Source organism: Myotis davidii, unplaced genomic scaffold (assembly GCF_000327345.1).
Source record: "Myotis davidii unplaced genomic scaffold, ASM32734v1 scaffold20, whole genome shotgun sequence".
Taxonomy (NCBI): domain Eukaryota; kingdom Metazoa; phylum Chordata; class Mammalia; order Chiroptera; family Vespertilionidae; genus Myotis; species Myotis davidii.
Window position 1 is genome coordinate 1,796,860 of NW_006292574.1, and position 25,974 is coordinate 1,822,833.

Consider the following 25,974-nt stretch of genomic DNA (forward strand, 5'->3'; position numbering starts at 1 on the left):
TCCGATCTTAATGTATTAAATCTCAGAGATTCATTTTAAATTCTAAACAAATATATAGTAAAACAAGGAAACATTGATTATAAAGCTTAGTTAAGGGAGCTCTGCCATAAAATTCTGTTAGAAGTTTATTCAATTCTCAATTTAAACATTAAGATGACCCAGTTTCCTCCAGTTCCGGAGACCCTCAGAGAATAGAATGTATATTGTGCTACATTTTTTTTTCTTCTTTATATTATAGGTTTTATCACAGGAATCAGGTTTTAGAATTGTATCATTTCATATGTTCCTTGAAAGGTAATACTACAGCTGTAACCTTTATCATGTTTTGTACTTTGTAAGGTCATTCTGATCCTTAACCTTTATTTGCTTAGAAGTCGATGAAAAAACAGAAGCAGATGCAGAAAATAATATTTGCAATTGAAAATTGGCCAAAGGCCAACAAGCCATACCTGTCTTTCCAGGGTATTCTGCGCTTTTTCACTTTGGTTCATCATCCTTGAGACCTAAATAAGCATTGGAATGAAAACAAAATGTTATAAATTAATGAATAATAAAGCAAAATAATTTTTCGGTGGTTTGATTATGCCACTTCCTGCACAAAACAGTTTGTCATTGAGATGATTATTAATTTACCACATGAGAAACAGGAGCAATTCCCCCCAAGTTCACGGGTATCTGTGAAACCATCCGCAATATTACTTAAAAAACAGGAATATTTTCTAACCTCTGACAAATACTATTGAATAATACATGCCAGTTTGAAAACTACAAAAAATTAAAGGATATAATTGCTGCAGTTATAATCTTTAATAGCATGTATCTGCGAGGATGTGGTCTGGATTTGGTTTGTTAACAAAATTAGTTTTGACTGTCTAGCTTTACGATCCCTGATAAAAATGAACAAACTTCCAAAATAGCCAAGTGTTTTGAGAACAGGATCTCAAACTCCACACACAGCCACCTGCATTCATTATTTTGTCTGCACTACCCCAGTGTCATCAGACTATTCTAGATGATGCCATTTCACTTCAGTGCTAATATATCTCAGTGATGCATCACTGAGCTCTATTCTCCTTTTGTCCATGTTCTTAGCTGTAAGATGAATATAATTCAGGTCATTTACTTGACTTCCTGGTAAATATTAGTGAAAGGCAAATTTAGATTGCATTGGAATTGAAAACAAATGTCATAAATCAATTAATAAAAAAGTAAAGTAAGTGCACTGTATTTATTTAAATTATTATTATTTTTTTTTTGGTTAAAGATCCAGCTATTTGACACACTATATGTCATTTATAGCATCTAAGGACCTTGTCTAAAAGACTTTAGGCTAAGAGGAAAAATGATTTAGAAGTTATATACTTTGTAGATTCCTCTACTTTGAAAAATGTACTGAGTAGCCAAATAAGTGGTTGAATATTGCACTTAAATGTCTAGAGACATGTTAGGGGGTCTGGGTCACTATAATAAAATGCATAATTTAAATCAATTAGATGTTTTTTGATAGGTTGATCTTTTTATTGTTACAAATTGTTTCTATCTCCACATACATTTTTTGTCTTAAATTCCAAGTTTTTATTGTAATAAAAGATATATAAAGTAAAATTACTTATTTTAACTATTTTCAAGTGCATAGTTCAGTGGCATTAGTTTCATCCACATTTGGCAGTAGTCACTACTACACATTTTCAAAACTTTTTCATTGCTTCAAACAGGAACTCTGCAGCCATTAAGGAGTAACTCCCTATTCTCCTTTTGCTCTAGTCCCTGATAAACTACAATCTATTTCTAACTTTGACTATTATAGATATTTCATATAAGTTGAATTATAGGATATTTGTTCTTTTGGGTCTGGTTTCACTTTAGCACGTGGCTTAAGTTCCATCTACATTATAACATGTGTCAAGATAACTGTGTTTATGTATACCACATTTTGTTTATCCATTCACAGGTTGATAAATATTTGAACAGTTTCCATATTTTGGCTATTGTGAAAAATTCTGCAATAAACACTGGCACACATGTTTCTATTTGTGTCCCTGTTTTCAATTCTTATAGGTACATACCTAGGAGTAGAATTGCTGGGTCACACAGCAATTCTGTGTTTGGCTTTGAAGGGCTCGCAAAACTGCTTTGTACAATGGCTGCATAATTTAACATTTTAAATCCATTATGCCAATCTCTGCCTTTTCATTGAGAATTTAGTACATTTACATTTAAAGTAATTATCAATAAAGAAAGACTTACTTCTACCATTTTGCTATTGACTCTTTCATGTGTGTCCTACAATTATCTTTAATTGCTCAAATTTGCTATTGAATTCCTATGGTCAATATTTTAATTTAGTAACTATAATCTTTAGCATCAAATTTCTGTTGTTTTTAAAATAATTTTACCTCTCTTTTTTAATCTTCTCATCTTGTTCTACATTGCTTCCATGATTTTCTTGAGTTTTTACCCATGTTTTCCTTTAGATATTTGAGCATATTTAAGACTTTAAAAATATATTTTGTCAATTTAATTTGATTTCTATACTGTGTTAGTGATTGCTTCTGTCAATTTATTTATTTTTCTTTGAATGGAATAGAGTTCTAGTTTCTCTGTATGCCTTGTGTTTTTTGTTTGTTTGTTTTTGCTGTTGTGGAAAACTGGACATTTGGGGTTTGCTGTTGTTTGATTTTTAATGCTGTAGTCACAAATTTATTTAATGACTTCAAAACTATTTTTTTCAAAGACTGTATTCAGTTGTTTGTATAGTCACTGAAGTCTCTATTTCCTCAGCTTGTGTTCAGCTAATGTTTTAAGAGATTTCCCTGAACAACAGTGAAAAAAGGAATCAATAAAACAAGAACAAACAACATGACACACAAAAACACAGAACACAACAAGCAGAAACAAGCACTCTCTTTAAAACAGACTGTGATAATGTTATCAGTGGAGTCCCCTCTGTGACCACACCTGTTGCTGGTAGACGTGGAGCTCTTTGGGTACGACAGGAACAAGAATGTCCTGAGACCCTCATGGGAGGATGAGCTTTCATGGAAAGCTTTACTGATTTACCAGTAAGTGAGTTCACCTCCAAGGTCCAATCTCCCTCCATTCCACCAAGGAAACAGCCTCATTTTTGTCTTTAGCAGGGCTAAGACCAAAGCCACTTCCCAGAGTCTCACTCCATAGGAAAGCACCTTCCAGTCCAGCATCTGAAAAACTTAACTTGTGTCCCAAGCACCAGTCCATTGCTTGTGGGGCCATGTGGCTTCTAGGGCCACATGGCGGGCTAATGCAGGTCACACAGCAAGTGAGTGCAAGGAAGCAGGAGTGGAGAAAAGTAGAACAAGAGAGCAAGAAGTCCTTGTCTAAGGGTTAGAATTGGGAGCTTAACCAATTGAGCTTTCAAGATTTCGAATGCTTGCATTGGCTCCACCTTGCTGGCCAGTTATCTTTTTCCCAGGTTAGACTGACACCTTCCCAACATCACCCCAACTTCACTGCTCATGAGGTCCTCTTTGTTGGACCACTTCCCCCAGTGATCTGCAGGGAATAGAACTATCATTCCCTGGGAAGTGTACAGTTGCAGCTTCTGGGTGAAGCCACTCAGATGACGATGCTTATAATGTCTGGCCTCCCCTTTGCTCTCTTTCTATTTTAATATTAGCAAACTAATTATGATGGTAACAATAAGAGAGTAGGCCATTACATAATGATAATCAGGTCAACCCAACAAAAGAATACAACATCTGTCAATATTTATGCATCCAATGTAGGAGTATCTTAAAATATATAAAGTAAATACTAATAGACATAAGACAGAAACAGCAATACAATAAGAGTAGGAAACTTTAATACCCTACTAACATCTACAGGTAAGTCATTCAGACAGAAAATCGATAAGCAAACATTAACCTTAAACAAGACATTACATTAGGTGAACTTAACAGACACATGTGGAACATGCCATCCCAAAGCAACAGAATACACATTCTTTTCAAGTACATTTGAATACTATTCCAGGATAAATCAGATGTTAGGCCACAAAACAAGTCTTAATGAGTTTAAGAAGACAAATCATAGTAAGTATCTTCTTTCAATTCATAATGGTATAAAATTAGAAATCAACTAGAAGAAGAAAACTGAAAAATTCAGAAATATACACAGAGTAAACAGCATACACCTGAACAACCAATGAGTCAAAGAAGAAGTTTTTTAAAAAAATACCTTGAGACAAATAAAAATGGAAATGTAACATATCAGCACATATGGGATGCAGTGAAAGCAGTTCTAAGAGAAAAATTCAGAGCAATAAATGCCGACAACAATAAAATCAGAAAAAATCTCAAATAAGCAGCATAACTTTACAAGCCATGAAACAACATCATCAACAAAATGAAGCCCAAAGTCAGTAGAAGGTTGTATCAGAGCAAAATAATTGAAATAGAATAAGCAGACAATAAAAAAAATCAATGAAACTAAAAGCTAGTTCTTTAAAAAAATAAATAAGCCCTCACCGGTTTGGCTCTGCGGATACAGCTTCAGCCAGCAGACTGAAGCGTGCCAGGTTCAATTCTGGTCAAAGGAACATACATGGGTTGCGGGCTCGATCCCCAGTATGGAGCATGCAGGAGGCAGCCGATCAACGATTCTCTCATCATTTATATTTCTCTCTCTCTCCCTCTCTCTTCCTCTCTGAATTCAATTAAAATATATTTTTTAAAATGATAAACAAAATTGACAAACTTTAGTTAAACTCACAATGATAAAAAGATAACTCAAAATCAGAAATTAAAAAGAATAGTTTTAAATTTGTACAATTAATGTGTTCTGGGTATACGAAGTGTTGCTGCAACAGTGTTTGCTTTAAATTGTGATTTTCTAGAAAAAAATAGCAGAAAGGTTTTAGGCTTTAAAATTTCAAATTATGACTCCATATGCCTATTCACTTTAAGCTGACACAATTTAGTGGGGTGGAAATGGAAGGAATGTACCTTGAATATCAAACTGAAAATAAGACAGTACATCAATAAATAAAAATACAAATACTGAATATTTTGAGCTATGATTACACTAAAAAAATCCAAAAATGACAGAATTATAGAATGAACAAAGCAACATACTTGGTAAGAAGTCCTGGCTTTGTAGCTCTGACCTGCTACTTGCTAATAGGGATTCTAATGCAGATATCTAACTTATCTTATCCTTTATTTACTTGCCTATAAAATGAGGAGAATAAGTACCTCAGAGATTTGTCAAAATGAATAAATATAATAATTAAAATGAAAACTCTAAAATCTATATTTAAATAACCAATTCATTTATTCTTCTTTAAAACTTTCTAAAATAATTCTCTCATATATTATTTATGTTTATGTTGCAAATGTGGACTTCCTATAGTTTTAATATTGAAAATTTAGAATTACATTTTTTATGGCTAACATTTACTGAGAGGCACAGCAATCCTCATTCAGAATAAGGGTAATAATTTATGAACCCAGAAAAATCTACCTGTAAGTGCTACCTAGCTTCATGCCCTAACAACTTAGGAAATTCAGGTATTATCTCCTAGTCTCAGCAAACTACCATTTATAATCCTTATCTGTTTGATGGGTTTAAAAGGACTAGTATTTGTGAAATACTTTATTTTTAAAAAATATTTTTATTTATTTCAGAGAGGAAGGGAGAGCGAAAGAGAGAAAGAAACATAAATGATGACAGACAATCACTGATCAGCTGCCTCCTTCATACCTTCTCCTTGGATCAGCCCACAACCCGGGCATGTGCCTTTAGCAGGAATTGAATCTTGAGCTCCTGGTTTATAGGTCTACACTCAACCACTGCACCACACCAGCCAGGCTATTTGTTTTTAAAATATGTGGGTTGTTTTTATTTATTTCAGAGAGAGAGGGGAGAGGGAAACAGAGATAGAAACATCCAGGAGATAGAAACATTGATCGGCTGCCTCCTGCATGCCTCCTACTGTGGATCAGCCTGCAACCTAGGCATGTGCCTTGACCAGGAATTGAACCAGCAGCTTCTTAGTGCGTGGGATGATGCTCAACCAACTGAACCACACTGGCTGGGTATGTGAAATATTTTAAAATCCCTTAATTAAGTATAAATATCATAGCACAAATATTTTTTTTTCCCAATCCACAGTAAAGGATACAAACAGGCTCTTGAATTTTAAGTAAATTCTCTGGGTAATCCAGTTTCTTGAGATCATAATGGCTGAGTGGTTAATGTAAATTCCATTCTTATATTTATTGATTGAGAGTTTTATACTGCAAAATGAACAAACAGAGATGGTATAATAAAGCTAGATTACAAATGACAGAGCTCAAGGTGGTTATCTACAAAGTAATATGCAAAATATTTCCTTGGTAAGTTACACTGCAGGTGCTTCTTTTTCCCGACCCTGACATTCACAACCAAGATATCAACAATTTTAACCAGCTTTGGATTTTGATAAGAACTAATAATGCATCCACATGTTTACATGCTACCCACCCCTTTCCCATTCATAGAAAATTTTGACTCCTTACACTGTTAAAAATAAATGAACACATTAAAAACAGATAATAATGTAGAAAACAGGAGAAACATTAAGCTAAAAGAAATTCCTTATTATTTTAACTGAGATTGTGAGAAGGAACTAGAGAATTCTATACAACTGATTATTGGAAAGAAAAATTATGCAAATAGAATTATCGAACTTATTTAGGGAAACATATTTCATTTTAGATTTCAAAAAAGAAAACAGAATGCCATATACCTTAATGACCTAGCAAGCATCAACCTGAACATTGCAAAAACAAAAAATGGCTTTATTTCTGAATTCTAACAACTATCTCAATCTCTATTTTGAAAACACCATTGATGGTTGCAAATATATGTAGAGAGAATAGTCATTATTACTTGATCATGAATTTAATTTCAATATATTAAAAAGTACACATTCTCACACAAAACCAAGGTTGACAAAATATTCAACCTTCAAGCTGGACATGTATTAAAGTAGTCATATAATGCCTCCTGAGAAAATGGCATTTTGGAACCTTCTGATATCAACTCTCATCAGAGTCCATCAGATAAAAACCATCCTTCCTTCTATGCTCTTTTACCCTCTTCACTTTCCAGCCCCCAAGAGGTCAAGAACTATAGCTAAAGAGGGAGTATAGATGTGCAGTAGAAGAAAGAAGAATTTGACTATACCCTCTCTCTGAGTAAAGCCTTCTCAATTTATACCATCTCAGGGTAGGGCAGAGAGGGAAGGCTTCAACATTAACTGAAGTTAAGAATTATAAAGAATTGGACATTTTAATCATTGGTCAGACAACTTTTATAATCCACATCTAAAAAAATAACTCAAGGACTATGTTTCATCCAGGCTACGGGAACTGAGTAACCTTAAAAAGGCAGTGGTGGCCCTGGCCAGTGTGGCTCAGTTGGTTGGGCATCAGCCAATGTGATTCCCTCTCAGGGCACATGCCTGGGTTTCAGGCTCTATACCCAGTAGGGAACATGCAGGAGGCAGCTGATCCAAAACGCTTTTTTTTTTAACTTGTAACTTTTCTTGACTCTAACACGGTCTTCAATTTCCTCGCCGTGCCCTTTCCTTCCCTCCCCCTCTAAAATTCAGTTTTAAAACTTCTTTTAAAAAGGCAGTGGTGGAAGTATAAGCTTAATATTTATTTATAATTGTATTTTACAAGTTATATTTGATGATATAAAAATTGCATCATGTAAAGAGAGAAATCACTGACTGATACTGGTATAAAAAGTTCTGACCATATCTAGTCTAAACTCATCCTTTTAAATATTAAATTTAAAAAAGGGTAATATTTTTAGAACTTTTTATAAGTATCTTAATATTTTTCATATAATGTATTTCAATTAATTTTAATAGAAACTCCCTATAGATAGAAATCAAAATAATTCTGTAATTTATCCAAGGTCAAGTGGTTATTAAATGCAGAGTCAAGACTATAACCTGATTTTCTGATTTCAAACACATATTTAAATACAATTTTTCCAATATTTCATTACCACAGAAATAAATTATAGCATATGCCCATTTAGCGCTATACTATTCTTAAATCCTCCCTAAATAAGTTTTTTTTTTTTAAATTGGCGTATTCACAAGGATAATGAGAAAACAAATGCATCTTGAGTTAGCTTTCTTTTTTTCTAATCCTAAGAATAACCAATTGCTTTGTGCTGAGAGAGAGCCTTATAACACCCAAGAGAGACATGTACAAAATAAGGCACCAGTACCAGACGGGATTCTGCTGGTTTGGAAGGATCCCTCCAAAGGTAATCAGCATGGAGTAATTTTTGGAGGGGCTGGTGTTGCTTTGTTCGGCTGAATTTAAATCGGAATTCACTACCCACAGCAGGCTCATATTTCCCCCCACACTTCAAAGCCAGTGAATGTGAGCTCCGAAGAGGTAAACGCCTACTACCTACCACCTCAGCTTTTCACAGTTCTTTCTGTGGAAGCAGCAGTTTTTATTTTGAATGCAAGTTTTGCTCTCAGTAACAACTGTTTGTTATTCTCCTTGCTGCAATCTAGGCAAACAGGTACACAAAAGAAAAGAAAGAATCTTTGTATTTCGGTGCCATTGTAGAAAATACTGTTCTTCCCCCAGATAATACAAAAGAGGCCAAACAATACCAGGAAAATAATTGACAGGTTGTCCAAAGGCCTAAATGAGAACTGGGTTTATTCACTCTGTTTGATGAGTAGCCTTGAGCGAAGTGTGAAGACTGCATTTCGGAAAGCAATCAACCATCCAAGAACGCTCCATTTTAACCCATTTGGATTACAGTCACTTCACTCCCACTGTCCGTCAGGGACAAAGGCCCTGTGCTCTGGTCCACGGTCCGTGTTCCTTGTTGAACAGCACTGAAAAGGCATTGTTAAGTTAGGCCTTACTGTGTCACTGCGCTGAAAGTAGAAACTATCATAAAACAGCATGTGGTTAAAAACAGTTCTTGACACAATTAGTCACAGCCCACTAACCTCCCATTCTGTACAGGTCTAAGCTTAGTTTTCATTTAAGGTATCTGATGAAGATTCCCAAAGCACAGAAATCAGATACTTTTGGTCCCAAAGTAAATGAATATCATCAATAGGTTTTGGCAACAATTATGAGTCAGTAGAACCCTTGCAAAAAGTATGTCTTTACACAAAGACAGAAATAGTGGACTGGAAATAGGCTGGCATTTCTCAGCTAGACTAGGGGAATTTTATTTTGACCCTACTTCCTCAGTATGCAGACGTCTTTCTCAGTTCTTTTTCCCCGGACTTTTGTAACAAAGACTCTCCTTTTTCATTGAGGCAAATTCAGTCAAAACTGCCAAGTTGCCCTAACCGGTTTGGCTCAGTGGATAGAGAGTCAGCCTGAGGACTGAAGGGTCCCAGGTTCGGTTCCGGTCAAGAGCATGTACCTTGGTTGCCGTCACATCCCCAAGGTGTGCAGGAGGCAGCTGATGGATGTTTCTCATCGATGTTTTTAACTCTATCCCTCTCCCTTCCTCCCTGTAAAAAAATCAATAAAATATATTTTTTTAAAAAAACCTGCCAAGTAGATCACATGTCTCTGTGTATTTCTATTTCTCCTTCCTAGGTCTTTGAGTTGACCCAAGCACCCTCCATTCTTCATCCTTTCACAGGGTACTTCTTTTGTGTGTGTGTGTGTGTGTGTGTGTGTGTGTTTTACCATTCCTTCATCTCTTAGCTATATTTATTTCCTTAATAAGCATAGAGACTAACCAATGCATACGCGTCACTTGCAGGTATAAGTGGTACCCTCCTTAGCTAGTTACTGATGGAAAAGGAAACAAATGGGGAAGTCAGAAACTACCCAGCATATTCCGCTGGGAAGCAGAGGCCTGTTTGCTTCACAGGAAGCTACTCTTTATTTACATCCCGGAAATGGCAGCAGCATCCCTCCAAGGGGATCAACACCCCTCTCCCCCCCTCAGGTTCTGGATTGTGTGTGTGTAGGAGGGGGAGCAGGGGCAGATAAGGACAGTGGGATAAAGTAACAATGGTAGAGGGGGAGGTGCTTGACAACCTAGAGGCCTGTCATTAAGATCTGGGGAAGGGAACACTGGAACCATCAGAAGCCCAGGGAAAGTTTGGAAAGCCGATGGGTTAATTTGTAAAGGTCTTTCGTAAAAATTCACTTATATGAGAAGATAAGGATTGAGGTTGGGGATGGCCCTCTCCCATGGTTCAGGGGCCCTGGTCCTTTTGTACAGAAATTCTAGAATTGTCCCTGAAAATACTCTGGAAAGGAAAATCAAAAGGTTTTATAAGAGTTTGGCTCTTGGTATATAAAACCAGAAATGTAAACTGTATACAGCCAAGAATTCTTTCTGTGTGCTGACAAGGAAAAAAAAAAAGGTAACGGAGAAACGTCAGGAAAAATATACTTCTCTGCATCTCTAAAAATTATCTCTTGAGCAATGACCTCTTGGGCCAATTTCAGAAGTGAATGGAATTAAAAAAGACCAAGAGTCTTGTGAAGATCTGAGAGCAGAACAATTTTCAACTGGGCCGTGGGTTACTAATGTGGTCCGGACATCCCCTGGAGCTAGATGTGGAGTGGACTTCATGACATGTTTCCCAACAGAACAGAGTTGGCCTGAGATAGCTCATAAATCTCCTAATGGCCTTGCACATGACTGGGTTTTAGTGCGCTACGTTAAAGGACATGGGCATCTTTCTGTGAGGGATAAAATCAATTAGTCAGAGATTCATCGTCCTAATGAGGGAAAGCTGCAGCAAAAGGCAGAGTGGAGTACAAAACCAGAGTAACAGGGTCACACACATTTCAGGGGAACAGCTACATCAGATAGCTATGGCCAGGCAACAAATCGCTCTCACGTTTTAGTGACTGAAGCTCAAGAATGTATGAGTTCTCACAGCTCAAGGGGACAGTGGGTTCTGCGGGTCTAGTGGGCTTTATCTAATCTTGGATAGCATCGCTCATGAGTCTGCAATCAGCTGGATATTGGGCTGGAGACTGACTAGGCCATTCTGGAGGGACCTCAGCTAGAATGAGTTGGCTCTCGTTCACGTGGCTCTCACATCTCTCAAGTAGGCATGCTCTTATTTTGGTGGCAGGATGGTAGGAGGAATGAGAGATGTGCAAGCACATTTCCCAGGCTGTTTGCCCCAAGTATGCTACTGTTGTATAGGCAGAGTAACACTCGTGGGAGGTGTCTGTATCGTTAAATGACAATGATGGGGATAAAAGGAGGACATTGATTGGGGACATTAGTGCCATTTGTTGACATCAGATAACAAAGAGGAAGGCTACAAACAGTAGAAAGTAGTTTACCACTGGAAGTGATTTATAGGTAGTACCGTGGCCAAAAAAAAAAAAAAAATGACATAGTGTCTTCATCCTATTATATAGAGGCTATTTCTAGGTGTGATAGGCACCTCTCACCAGCACTTGTTACTCCTGTAGATTTTTGATTCTGCAATCTGTGCCACTCACTAATCACAAGTTATTTACTTTTTAGTTATTCTGTGTATTCTGTGTATATGCGCTATGTCATTTTTTAGATTATAAATTTTCAGTATAAGGAATCACATTTTATTGCAGTTTACACTTAATACACGAATGCTTTACCTACATTTATTTTCATAAATAATTTCAACTTTTTTTCTAATTCTATGTACACACCCATACACAAACACACACAACGAGAAAGAAAAGGTGCATTTGTGGAGGACATCTTTCAGGGTATAAAATGTCAGAGTGGTTTTACTGTGTCCATCACATTTAATGTAAGGGTTAAGGAACCATTATGTTGTCACTGGCTTATAATTATGAATATTGGACTTTTAATCTCTTTCATTGCAACTCCCAATTTCCTTTTAGCTGTGCACAATTTGGATTTGCACACATTTTCAGGTCTAGGTGAACTTCTGTTTAATAATGTAGGCTCCTAAGTTCTCATGTCTGTCAATGAATCCTCTCCCATTCTTTGGCATTATAACTCAGTCTTCCTTGTCAACACCAACCTATATGATGGCCTTGAAAAGAGAGTGAGTCAAGATCAGGTAATTTTGTGAAATGTAGTAATGTACATGTTAATTTCAGAGGTCTATTAGAAAATGTTAGTTTCTCCAAAACTCTCTGCAATGTTGGTTTGAAGAACTCCTTTAATTTAGTATAATTCAATATTTTCAAATGTTTTTGACCTAAGAGCAGTTTTTTCCCAGCTATCCAACATCAAGTCTGGTCTCAACTGATATCTATTTCTATCTATAGCTATATGTGTGTGTGAGTGTGTAATGTCATTTTAAACCATCTGAACATAGCAAATATCTGTGAAAATGCAATTCGCATTTTCAAATAAAGTATTTTTTTAAATATATTTCTTTATTTATTTCAGAGAGGAAGGGTGAAGGAGAGAGAGATAGAAACATGAGTGATAAGAGAGAATATTTATAGGCTGCCTCCTGCACGTCCCTTACTGGGGATTGAGCCCGCAACCCAGGCATCTGCCCTTGGCTGGAATCGAACCCGGGACCCTTCAGTCCACAGACTGACGCTCTATCCACTGAGCCAAGCCAGCCAGGGCTCAAATAAAGTATTTTAAAAGTATTTTGATTATGCTAATGAAGGAGATTTTCTTAGACTCACTACAAGGCTAAGGGAAGCTTAAAGCTGAGGCAATTATCTTCTGAATGACATGAAAACATGTATAGAACTTTTTAAAAAAAAAGTTGTCTTTATTATATATGATCAGAACTCATTATATAAATTACCTAATGATTAGATGAATTGTTTGTATCTACTTTAATTTAGTCAGTGGAGAGGTACCTTTTCGGATTTCTTCATCAATAAAAGCATTACACGTGAGTGATATTAAGCAACATTTATAACCTGTCACAGTGGCAAGGGATAATTCTATGGATGCTATCAGTAGAAATTCTAAGATACACTATTTAAACACTGCCTATAGTTTTAAAATCTAATGATAAAAGAATTTTTGTCCAGTATGAAAACAACCATCGTCTATCACAAGACATATCAAAAAAACACATTTCTTATTTTTCTAATTTAAATGATCTAAAATCTATCCAAAAACCCATTTCTGTGACCCAATAAGACTGAACATTCTTGGGATATCACTAGGAAGATTTTATCAAATTAAAATTTTTGTGTGTTTTAAGATCCTGAGAAGCCCAAGAAAAAATAAGAACATCTCTCTCTCTTTGTCTCGCTCCCTTCCTCTCTCCATCTTTTTATTTATAGCTCAATTTTTTTTAAATGGATAAAACTTTATTTTCCATTTTATTCCTTAGAAAATCATATTAAATTTAAAGCTGAGCCACAATGATGAATTTCATTGTGCTTAATATATTTACTTTCTTTTTATTTGGCTCCTATAACTTAATTTATCCTGCTTTAATTTTAAATCACCATTTAAAAATGTTTCATTTTAAACTTATGACTCATATTTTGTAAAACATGACAAAATTAACATATAGTTTTATTTTTAATTCAAAAAAATGATAATCTATATATATATAAAAGCCTAAGTGACAGTTACAACCTGACAACTGGCAGGTAGCTATGATGCACTACCAGGGGACAGATGCTCAATGCAGGAGCTGGCCGTGGTGGTCAGTGCACTCCCACAGCCAACCTCCCATGGTCCCTCCCCGCAGCCGGCTGGCCGCTATCGCCGGTCAGGCTGAGGGACTCCACCTGTGCACGAATTCGTGCACTGGGCCTCGAGTAGTAGGAATAAACATTTGTTTGTGGTCATGCAAGCACATGTATGTATATACATGTCCTTCCACCTACTATAAAATTATAAATTCTTGGTTTGAATCTGGATTTATCTAAATCATCCTTGTCAAGGTAAAGATATATTAAGCTTTGGCTGCAGTTTCAACTACATGTGTATAATAAACTTATTTTTATGCATACTTAAAATGTTAAAAAAGCAGTGTTTTCATATTTCTCAACATTCTTTTTGTTGAGAAAAAAGACGGCTACTAATAATTCTTCCTTTCTAATAATACAATCCTTTGTTTTGAAATTCAATCAAGTTATGCATTTGAATGGCAGTAGCTGTTTTTATTTATTAAAAGGTAAAATATTTGCAAACTTTGATAATTCATTCTGAGTAACAAATTTTCCAAGCATTTCAAAAATAATCTGGACGTTCAAACATCTTAAAATATTGAAACAGAGAATCCTTGAACCACATAGTACAGTTTCTTATAATTTTATTCCTTCATTTTATTTGAAGTTTATACTTCAATAGTATATTTGACTCAGAAATGTGAGCATATATCATTTTTATTCAGAGCTCAACTTTATTGATTTAACTGAGACCTTAACAGTGCTCTTTCCTATGAGAAATGCTCCTATCGTATTGATGAATTTGAGAGATGCAAAATCAAACCAAGGGAATAAAATACATTTTTTGCAACTTATTAAACTAGCAAGAGATCAAATATATTCATTGCCCTGTAAACCTTTTAAAAATACATTTACTTTTATAATCTAAAGCTTAAAAGTATAGTTTATAATATTTACAATGGTGAAAATTAAAGTTTTTTATGTTAAAGTTCTTTTATGTTAAAGTCCTCAAAGTCTCTGTAATCCTTCCTCTCAGTGTTCAATAGTGTTTCCTGGATATAATTAGTATTGTGTTTATACTGGACAGGAACTACTAATCTCTCTAAACCGGTAGGATTTACCAATGTATGGTTATATTTGAGATGATTTTTTAAAAGTATAGTTTTATTGATTTCAGAGAGGAAGAGGGAGATAGAAACATCAATGATGAGAGAGCATCATTGATCACTATCTCCTGCACACCCCCTACTGAGGATCAAGCCCACAATCCAGGCATGTTCCCTTGACCAGAATCAAACCCAGGACCCTTCAGTTAGCAGGCCGATGCTCTATCCACTGAGCCAAACCAGCTAGAGCTGAGATGATTTTTAAGTAAAATTTAAATTATTTAGCCTAAATATACTTTGTATAGTATGAAACAGCAGCTCATTACAAGTGGCCATCTTTCTTTTTCATAAAATGTATCTTTGTTCAGTGCCTGCTACATGCAATATTGCATTTTACATTATAAACCCGGTGCTAAGATTAAAGAGTTAAGTTCTATAACATTAAGGAATTTACAATTAAGAAGGCAATTTGAACCAAAAAAGTAGCAACCTGGTTACACAAATAGATAGTACGCTAGAAGTTTAATTTTGAGGAAACAGTATATGTTTCACTCTGAGAGTCAGGGCAACCTGTACCAAGATGATTTGGGCCTGTCTTTTGTTGTTGTTATTGTTGTTTGTTTTTAAAATAAACCTGCAATCTTTAGAGATAAAGGTATTTATTCACAGAGAAAGGTAAAGTGCAAATTGTGTAGTGGCAAAAACAGCATGTGCAAGAAGAAAAATAATAGTGTTTTGAATGAACTGAATCACATGCCTGTGCCATTGGACTTAGGATAAGAAAATAATGAGGATGCAAGGTGGCTATAACAAAACTTGGAAAGACTGCAATTGTCAGGCTAAAAAACACAAATTTTATTTGAGGAGCTTTTGAAGGTTTTTGAACAAGAGGATGATATAATACTAATTGAATTATAGGGAACTTGCTGTAATGGTTGCATGCATTACTCATTGCAGTGGTGAGCTCCGGAAAGCAATCTCTGTTCAGGTGAGAGATGTCAAGGCACTAAACTAGAAAAGAGGCTGTGAAATCAAACAGAATTTTTCTTTGGAAATGAAGCCACAGAGTGATCTGTAGTATATAATGTGATAAAGCCAAACCCTTCCCCCATCCCCACCTCCACCCCCGTGTAAATTAGAATAATCACAAAGAGAAATGCCATTTCTTCAGTCCTTATAAAAAAAAAAAACATGTTATTTACCCTTCTTTATAAAGCATGTGTAATAGTATACTGAAAACATTAGCTAACCTAAGGATGGCTGCAGAAACATCATTTGTTTTTTCCCATTGATCCAGCTGCCCTATTTCCATCAGGGAACACAATGTGATTCCGAGTTGGTGACTAATCTTAACTCCGGGCCACTGGGGATGTCACAAAATAATAAGCAATGTGGGAGAGGCCTGTATCTGCTTCGGCCATTATGTGAATTATTGCCAAATTAGTAGCTACTGCTTATTTGTCCCCTCAAAATGCATATGTTGAAATCCTAACCCCTTAGACAATATTTGGAGGTGAGATCTTTGGAAGTTGCTTAGGACATGAGGTCAGAGCCCTTATAAATGGAATTAGTGTTCTCCTGGAAGAGATCACACAGATCCTTCATCTTTTCACCCTGTAAGGAAACAACAGAAGTCTCTAATCCAGTGGTTCTCAACCTTCCCAATGCCATGACCCTTTAATACAGTTCCTCATGTTGTGGTGACCCCCAACCATAAAATTATTTTCGTTGCTACTTCATTACTGTAATTTTGCTGCTGTTATAAATCGTAATGTAAATATATGATATGCAGGATGTAATTTCATTGTTACAAATTGAACATAATTAAAGCATAGTGATTAATCACAAGAAACAATATGTAATTATATGTGTTTTCCGATGGTCTTAGGCGACCCCTGTGAAAGGGTCGTTCAACCTCCAAAAGGGTTGCAACCCACAGGTTGAGAACCGCTACTCTAATCCAAAAGAAGGCCCTCACCTGACTGTGGTGGCCACCTGATCATGGACTTCCAGCCTCCAGAACTTTGAACAATCAATGTGTGCTGTTTAAAATGTACTTTTATTCCTATTTAATGTTGGAGAACAATAATATTCTTGGAAATAGTTTTAGTCATTTGATTACCTTATTTGAACTTTGCAAAAAAAGAGTAAAAACTATATTATAATTCAAGACAAGTTATGTACCAGACACTGAGTTAAACTTTACACAAGTGATCCCACTTAACCTGCAAGACTGTTTAATTTCCCATGAATTATAATTATACCCATGTTATAGTTAAATACATTGAAACATACAAAAATGGAGTTATCCCTACAAATTACAACGCAGGTAAATGGTAAGGCGACTCAGGAACCCAGACCTTTCTCAGGCTGCATCTCCAGGCTCTCCGGCACTCCTTGACAGTACACTTTCTAATATTTGATTATTTCCATACAAAGACCTAACCATCACTATGCTGTATTCATTGCAATAGTCACACTGCTCTTACTATATGTCGTCCTATGAAAATGTTAAATATTACCTGTACCTTTTACTTGTGATATCCCATTGTCAAAAGAATTCTGAAATGTTAGCATTCCTTCTGCTTAAAGATACACAGGGTATTAATGGTGAAGACACTGATGGCAATAAAGGTCAAATTAACACTTACTAATCAGTTAATGCATGCTAGGGTCTGTCCCATATGGGTCCTAATCCCATGAAAAACAGTTTTAAAATATAGAAGAAGGTTGTGTATTATGAAAATTTTTTTGTGTTTTATCTGCATTCCTTCACCAAATTTGCCTATGTCATTTCAACTTACTCTTCAAGTTTCAGCTGAGAAGTCCCTGCTCCTAGTAGATTTTCCAGTGCTCCATGTTAATGCCTCCAAGGAATGCCAATGTACTCCACATATGTATTCTCTTACGCTGGCATAACCACAGTCTGTGTTTTCATTGCCTCAAGACTATGCACTCTGATAGGGAGGAATTCCTTCACTATTGTATCTTACTCCTCAAATAGTTTTGCAAATTGAATTAAAAAAAGAACTAAAATATGTATTTTTTTATTTCAGAGAGAAAGGGAGAGGGAGAGAAAGATTGAATCATCAGTGATGAGAGGGAGAATAATTGATCGGCTGCCTCCTGCACACCCCCTACTGGGGATTGAGCCCACAACCTAGGTATGTGTCTGGCTCAGAATCGAACCTGGGACCCTTCAGTCTGCAGGCTGACATTCTATCTACTGAGCAAAAATGGCTAGGGCTCCATTGATTTTTAGAGAGAGTAGAAGGGAATGGGGGAGACCCAGAGAGAGAAACAACAATGTGAGAGAGACACATCCACCCCATGTGGAGGTGGGGCCAGCTGGCTCACCACCTACAGGCCCTCCCCTTGGCTGGCCCCACCACCCCAATTGGCCCACGGCCCCTCCTTCTAGCCAGTTATGCCCTCCATCGGTCACCCCCACACCAATAAGGGTTGCAGCCCACTGCCCACAGCCTCCCTCCGTAGCCAGCCAAGCCCTAATCAGGCCCCAATCGGAACGGGCCAGCCAGCCAACCTCCCACCGTCTCCTCCTCCCTGACTGCCTGCCGCATGCTCCTGGACCAGGGCTGAGGATGGAGCTTGCAACTGAGGGACATGCCCTTCACTGGAATCAAACCAGGGACCCTCCAGTCTGTGGGCTGATGCTCCATCCACTGAGCAAAACTGGCTAGGGCAAGGATATAATTTTGAGTACATTTAATTTGCTAGATACTTTTCTCACTTTGTTTTGGAAGTATTTTTGTATTTTATATCAATTAACTTCACCTTCTTTGGCTTTTCTTAGAAAGACTACTTTCTTAAGGGATGTTTGTGACTCAGCTATTCTTCACAATTACCAAGCCACTCCACTACTTTATCAAGCACAGTGTAGAATTGTTGAACTTTTGATCTTCTCTTAAAGGCCCTCTTTATTCACATTACTAAATAACACGATCTCACTCATATGTGGAATCTAAAGAACAAAAAAAACTGAAACACAAGATAGATCCAGAGACACAGAAGCATGGAATAGACTGTGGAATCTCAGAGGGAAGGTGGGGTGGCTGTGTGGGAAGATATCAACCAAAGAACTTGTATGCTTATCTATTACATATATAAAAAGCCAGTGACCAGAACGCCGTTACAACCGGAATGACCACTCACTATGATGCTCACTGTGGCCAGCGAACGAGCCCGATTGGGGGTGGGGCTGGCTGGCCAACCTCCCATGGCCCCACCTCCAGCCCCATTCTGGGGTGCGGCTGGCCGGGCCAGGCCCGGCCCCGATGTGCTGATTTGAGCTGGGCTGGCTGGACACCACTCGTGCACAAATCCGTGCACTGTGCCTCTAGTATAAAATAACCCATGGACACAGACAATAATGTGTAAAGGTCTGGGAAAGGGGTGGAGACAGACTAGAGGTGTCAATGGGGGGGAAAAAGGAGACATGTAATATTTTCAACAATAAAGATTTTTTTTAAAAAACTACATATTTTTCCTCATTTTTTCTATTAGTGTATTTAATTGCAATAAGTGATTTTTTATGATAAATCAATATCACCTAGTTTGGAAGTGCATGCTATTTTGTATAATATATTAGAGATTTAGAGTAAAATTGATGCTAATTTCAGCTTCAATGTTGAAAAAAGATATCAGGAAAGATTAAGATGACGAAGATTTATCTGTGGGAAGTTTTTTAGTAAGAGAGTGATTATTTTAATTGATGCAAAAATAATTTTTAATTTTAAAAATTAATGTAATAATGTTTAAATCTGTTTTTTCTAGTAAGTTTTTATTTTCAAGAAAATTTTCCATTCCACTTAAATGGTTAAATATCATAAATATGTTCATGATATTTTCTTATTATATGTGTTTCTTAATGTCTGTAGGAAGTTTAGTGAGGTTTCTCTTTCCATTCCTTATAATGATATTATATGTATTTGTTTGGGTGAACTACCCTTGACCTCTCCTGTCTGGACATGTTTTCTGAAATATATTATGAGCTTTATCCTTTGGCTTCAGGCAGAGGACTGGCACCCACAGAAGCAAGGTAAGATGCACTCCCCTCTGCCTGACCAACTCGTGCACCCACACCTTGACAGATTCCCTATGTAAGAGAATATAACCACTCCGTCGCTGCTGACACGGACACACTGGTCTTAGCATGCTGTGAGAGAATGCAATAAAATTTCTTAAACTCAAAAAAAATTTATTTCTTTAAACTCTCACAATGTATCTTGTCCTGGTTCCTGTAGGCATGGACCGAACGATATTCTCTCTTCCTGATCAGTTACCAGTATACAAGAGTTTAATCAACTATATTGATCTTTAAAAATAACCAATTTTAGATTTCATTGATTCCTCAATTTTATATTTTTATTTTTGCTTTCTTTCCTATCTTTATTATTTCCTTCCTTCTTTTCAAGGGTTTGATTTACGGGGCCTTTTTGTTTCATGAGATGAATGTGGAGGGCATTCATTTTCACCTTTTGATAAATAATTTTGGAGCTATATCGATTTAGCAGCATTTTGGATATTTTGGTATTTCACAACATTATCATCACTTTAACTGAAAATATTTTCTAGTTTCCATAGCATGTTTTTTTTTTATCTTTGTTGTGTTTAGATTGTATTTCTTATTTAATTTCAAAACACTGGAAATGATTTTTTTGGAGTCATATTTTTTTTTCAAACCAAATTCCACTGTGGTGATATATATTAAATTAATTAAATCTACTATAGTTTGTGGGGGTTGCCTTAACACATGGTCCATTTTAGTAAAGATGTCATATTTACCAACAAATGTCTGCTTTGTAAATGTTTGAGTATAGTTTTATACAAGACTAGAGGCCTGATGCATGAAAATTCATGCAAGAATAGGCCTTCCTTCCCTTGCTGCTAGCACCAGCTTCCCTCTGGCACCCGGGATCCGGGCTTCCTTTCTCCAGCCACTGGCAGGCACCTGGGACCCGGCCTGGCTTCCCTCTGGCCCAGCTTCATCAGGAAGGATGTCTGGAAGAACGTCTGGTCTAATTAGCATATTACCCTTTTATTATTATACATAAGAAGGTCAAGATTTTTTATTTTGTCGTTTCCACTGTCTATGTCTTTATTGTATAAAATATCATAGAAACTTTAGTTGTTATTGTCCTTTAGTGACGGCTCACCATGAATCAGTTCAGTACAGAACTAAATTCCAGTTTTAGTGAGTGTCTGATTGCTTCTGTTCCTGTACCCCAGTATATTCTACTTGGAATTTTCAAATGATAGCTTAGTACATGGTGTTCTTTTGCAATATAGAGCTTCAAGATTACTTTTCTCTCAGTGAAACTTTCTTGAATTGTGGTTGTTAGTTTAGTTTGGTCTCTTTCATAATTTTCATTCCTAGTGCCTATTGTTACCTGTATCTTAAATCTTCTTTGTCTTTCATTTAATGCTATCTTTTAGTGGAATTTTCAAAACTTTCTTCATTTTGTTTTCCATTTTTTGTATTTTGTATTTCTTTCCATGTTTTATTGCTCTTAAAATTGTGTCTACCAAGTTTTATTTCTCTTGTATTACTTCCAATGTAGTCTTCATTTTGAAATTCCATTTTTTCTTTTCTTTTTTTACTCCATTCTGTCAGTTCTCTTCAAGAGATACTTTTTAAAAAATATATATTTTATTGATTTTTTACAGAGAGGAAGGGAGAGAGAGAGTTAGAAACATCGATGGGAGAGAAACATTGATCAGCCGCCTCCTGCACATCTCCTACTGGGGTTGTGCCCTTGACCGGAATCGAACCTGGGACCTTTCAGTCCGCAGGCCGACGCTCTATCCACTGAGCCAAACCGTTTTCGGCAAGTGATACTTTCTTATTCAAAATTTCATTGAAACCTAATTTAAACACTGGTATCACAAATTCTATTGTGGTTTTTAAAATTCTTTTATCATTTAAAAAATTTTATATATTAATGTTATGATCTGTTTTATATGCATGTATTTCCATTAAGCCTTCAATATCTAATCAGAAATATAATTGGCTTAATTTCCATTTTCCTTATAATAACTCTCGGTGGGTGAGAAAAACAACAACATAAAAGGTTTTGCATTTTGTCTTTTTTTGTTTGTGATTTTTAAATATAGGAATGATGCACGATCCTATGGAAGGTGAGAGGGTAGCATATGTCTATAAATATTATATGTATACATGTAAAACAATCTGTAATTCCTAGCACATATTTGGCCAGTGTATCTTCTATTGAAGTCTAGTGGTTTATTTAGGGACAGATTCTGCTCATGACATTTTTTCCTAAGCTTTCTTAACATTTTACTTTTTGCCTCCACTTTGTACTATGAAACCTCTAATCCAAATAAGAATCCATTCTCAAATGTTTTATCTGTTTACCTAGAACAAATGGATCCATAAATTAACTTTCAATATATCTACCTCAGACAGTGCACCAATATTATCTGTCCACACTTTATCACAAAATAAACCTAAAGAAATGTGTTTAAGTGAGGGCATTCATGAATTATCCTATTGCTTAAAGAATATCCACCCATTCTCACATTAATCAGTCACAGAATTCAATGAAGGAGAGGTCTTTTGAATGTGAAATTTTAGAGAAAAAAATTAACTTGTCATTAAACGATACCAGAAAGTATAGAAGATAATCAAATAATTGTGTCAGCAACTATAAACTGTGTGTGTGTGTGTGCGTATTTCATTTGTATGATAACTTGTAAGAGAGAAGTGCATAATGGCCTCTGTTTAGATATATGGCATATTTTTGTCATTTTATAACTGACATGTCAGCAGTTAGAAAGAAGAAACTACTGACATGGATCTGTTTGCATCAGAAAAAAAATAGATTTTTAAAAAGGAAGAAATTCTCAATGCTAATTTTGGTAATATGAAAACAGTACATTTTACCCATGAGTCCACGAATTGAAATGAGCTTTAGTAAAAACAACCCCTTGGAAATATTTAAAATGTTAATGACAAAATACAAAATAAATGTTTCCTTTGAGATATAGACTAATTTTAGTTAAGGAGAAAGCCCATTTTCTTATATAGTGTAAGCTAACATTGTAGCTTAAAATTCGAAAATTTCAGACAGATCTTCTTAGAGATGGAAAAATCACTACTGTCAGTGATATTAATAAGAAAACTATCTTCCCTAGGAATTGGGCATTGTTTTTAACCCCAAGAGCCAGTATGAGTTTGATAGTATGTAAATTGAGTAAATCCTTTTGAAATGCTTTTCTTCTTTTTACATCTCTCCTATCAGTTATCTAAGAAAAATCAATAATATTTCAAGAAGGTCACAAGGGCAAAATTACAAAACAAAATAACCAATCTAAGAAGAAAGATTGACTATTTTATTTTCCTTTTGTATTTTTCTTTTTCATTTATAGTGTTTCCCATTCAGTAACTTATGGCTTCTGTCAGATGGACACACGTGAATCTTGGTACCCCATATTTTCCACAAGTGTTCCTCTTGAATGTAGTGTTTTTACCTGTTTAATGTCATTTCAAATCATTTGGCTTACAAAAAAAACTTGTAAATGCACATAACCAGTTATTATTTTCATGTTACCAGAGAGCAAATGTGGACAAATTGTTCGACTCAAGATCATACCAATTTTAGTGACAGTACACACACACAAATAAAAAATACCTTTTTTGATCTTGATATCCCAAGTTAATTTGGAGAAGCTAAGATGATATTGGTAATATTCTGCCAAGTGCAAGACACGTTACAAATGTAACTGTTCTTATTACATTATTCCTTATGTTAAGAAGTATTTTAAAACTTAAATTATGTTATTTTTAAATAAAATGTAATTCTATGCTTCTATTTTAATTGTACAAACATAAAATTATGTTTAAACTCCTTTTGCGCATGTGCTTATGCAACTATAAGTCAGAGACAAATTTATAAATTAATCACAAACAATCCTATCCAAGAGTAAAATTCCAGTTAACCATAATTGAGTCTGGCTGGTGTGGCTCAGTGGATTGAGCCTTGTCCCATGCACCAAGAGGTCAGTGGTTCTATTCCCTGTCAGGACACATGCCTGGGCTGCAGGCTTGATCCCCAGGAGAGGGCGTTCAGGAGACAGTGAATAGATGTTTCTCTCTCATTGATATTTCTATCTCCCTCCCTTCCTCTCTATGTAAAAATAATCAATAAAAACATATTTTAAAAGCAACAACAACAGGTACACTGAGTATGATGGATGATACTGGATTAGAAATAAATCACTGATCGTGATTTTAAATTAGAAATATGATGTGACATGTCTTGTTCTACATAAAATGTTTTTTTCTCTTTTCTTCCAATAACACTAATATAGAATATGCTAATTACAAACCGTATTGTAAAATATGGATTTAAAAATACTAAGGCTTTGTTATTAGAAATCAAACTTCATATTTATCCAACACTCCACTAATGAGCATTTGCCACTGTAAAGGTATGCCATTGATTATTATAATGCTACCTTATTATCTAAAATTTAAGATGAACCCTATAGTTTAATAAACTCTGAATTGAATGAGCAAATAATCCAATCATTGTTAGGACAGAAAAATGCTCCTGGCTCACTTATTAGTACTTCATAAAGAAAGCATTGCAGGCTGTTGCATGCAAGTAGGTGATTCAAACATTGAATATATCTGTTCAAAATGTGAATATACTACTAACTCTTGTTTTGAATTCTGCTGCCTACACTAGAGTGTACTATGCAACAACCCAGTTCCCCTGATTCTTTGCACTAAATTTAGACTACTAGATATCTTTGCTTGCAAAAAGCATTAGATCATTTAGCTTTTACTTGTCAAACATATAATTGTAAATACAGACATATTGGTTATGAAATGCTAGTAATCTTCAGTTGCACAATTATTAATATGATGTTGAACATGCTTTTAGTACATTTTAAAGAAAATTATAGTCATGAAAACCCAAATTATAACTAATTTAGAGAGAATCAAGAGTTCCAAGCCGAAACCGGTTTGGCTCAGTGGATAGAGCGTTGGCCTGCGGACTGAAAGGTCCCAGGTTCGATTCCGGTGAAGGGCATGTACCTGGGTTGCGAGCACATCCCCATAGGGATGTGCAGGAGGCAGCTGATCGATGTCTCTCTCTCATCGATGTTTCTAACTTTCTATCTCTCTCCCTTCCTCTCTGTAAAGAATCAATAAAATATATTAAAAAAAAAAAAAGAGTTCCAAGAACATTTCCAAATATGTCCGTGGTCATCAGTTTGAGAAATTCTGCCATACTGTCTCCCAGTAGAAGAATCTATTAAACAATTTAAAAGAAAAAAAAAGGCAGCATTCCTTGCTTGTCATCATCATCATCATCATCTTTTCTATAATTATTTTGAAATGTATTCATTTATTCTCTGGGTGAACATGCCATTCTTTAGTATTCTAATTTCAATTTTCTTCTCCTTTAAGAATCGATTTTTCCCTACTTGAGTGAATTAATTCATTCTTACTTTGAATGTATATATTCACCATAAAATTTTTTATTATAATAATAATAATAATAATACCCTTCTGAGAATATGGCAACCAAAGTATTACAAACTCTCTTCAGAGTGAAATATTTAAATATAGCAGTTTCTCCTGTCCTCCATAAAGTTAATACTGATAGAATCACATAATTTAAATATTTGTCCTTGAATTAGAGTGTTTTAGAAACAGTACATACAGTATATATATTAATAGGTAAAGCCTATCATAAAATATCATACCTCAATCAAATGACTTTTGTAAGAACAAAAATTTACTACCTGGCCATTGTTTTTGAAACCTAGTAGAAAAGACTTTCCTGATAATTTTTAAGAGAAAGACTAGGAACCTAAAGTTTACGCAGAACACATTACATAAACGTCTACAAAGTTTATAAAAATTGACTTTGAATAGACAATTTACGAAACATGTGTAAGCATGCTGTACTTTTAAAAATAAATATTACAAGATAAAATATTGATTAGAATTATGATATACAAATATTAATAAGGCAAAAAGCTTAAAAGTGAAATTAGAAAAAATCTATGCTCATGAAGTGAGCCTTTAGAATAGTTGCAACATCATAAATAGTACAAGCGGAGAATTCTTTAGAGATAAATTTTCTCCATTTTTTAGATGTGTCAAGATGTCTCACTCAGCTAGGAATGGAGATGACAAGGGATAAGATGTTAATTACCTTGCTATTTCAATTGTTTCTTCAGTTCAATTTGACCAA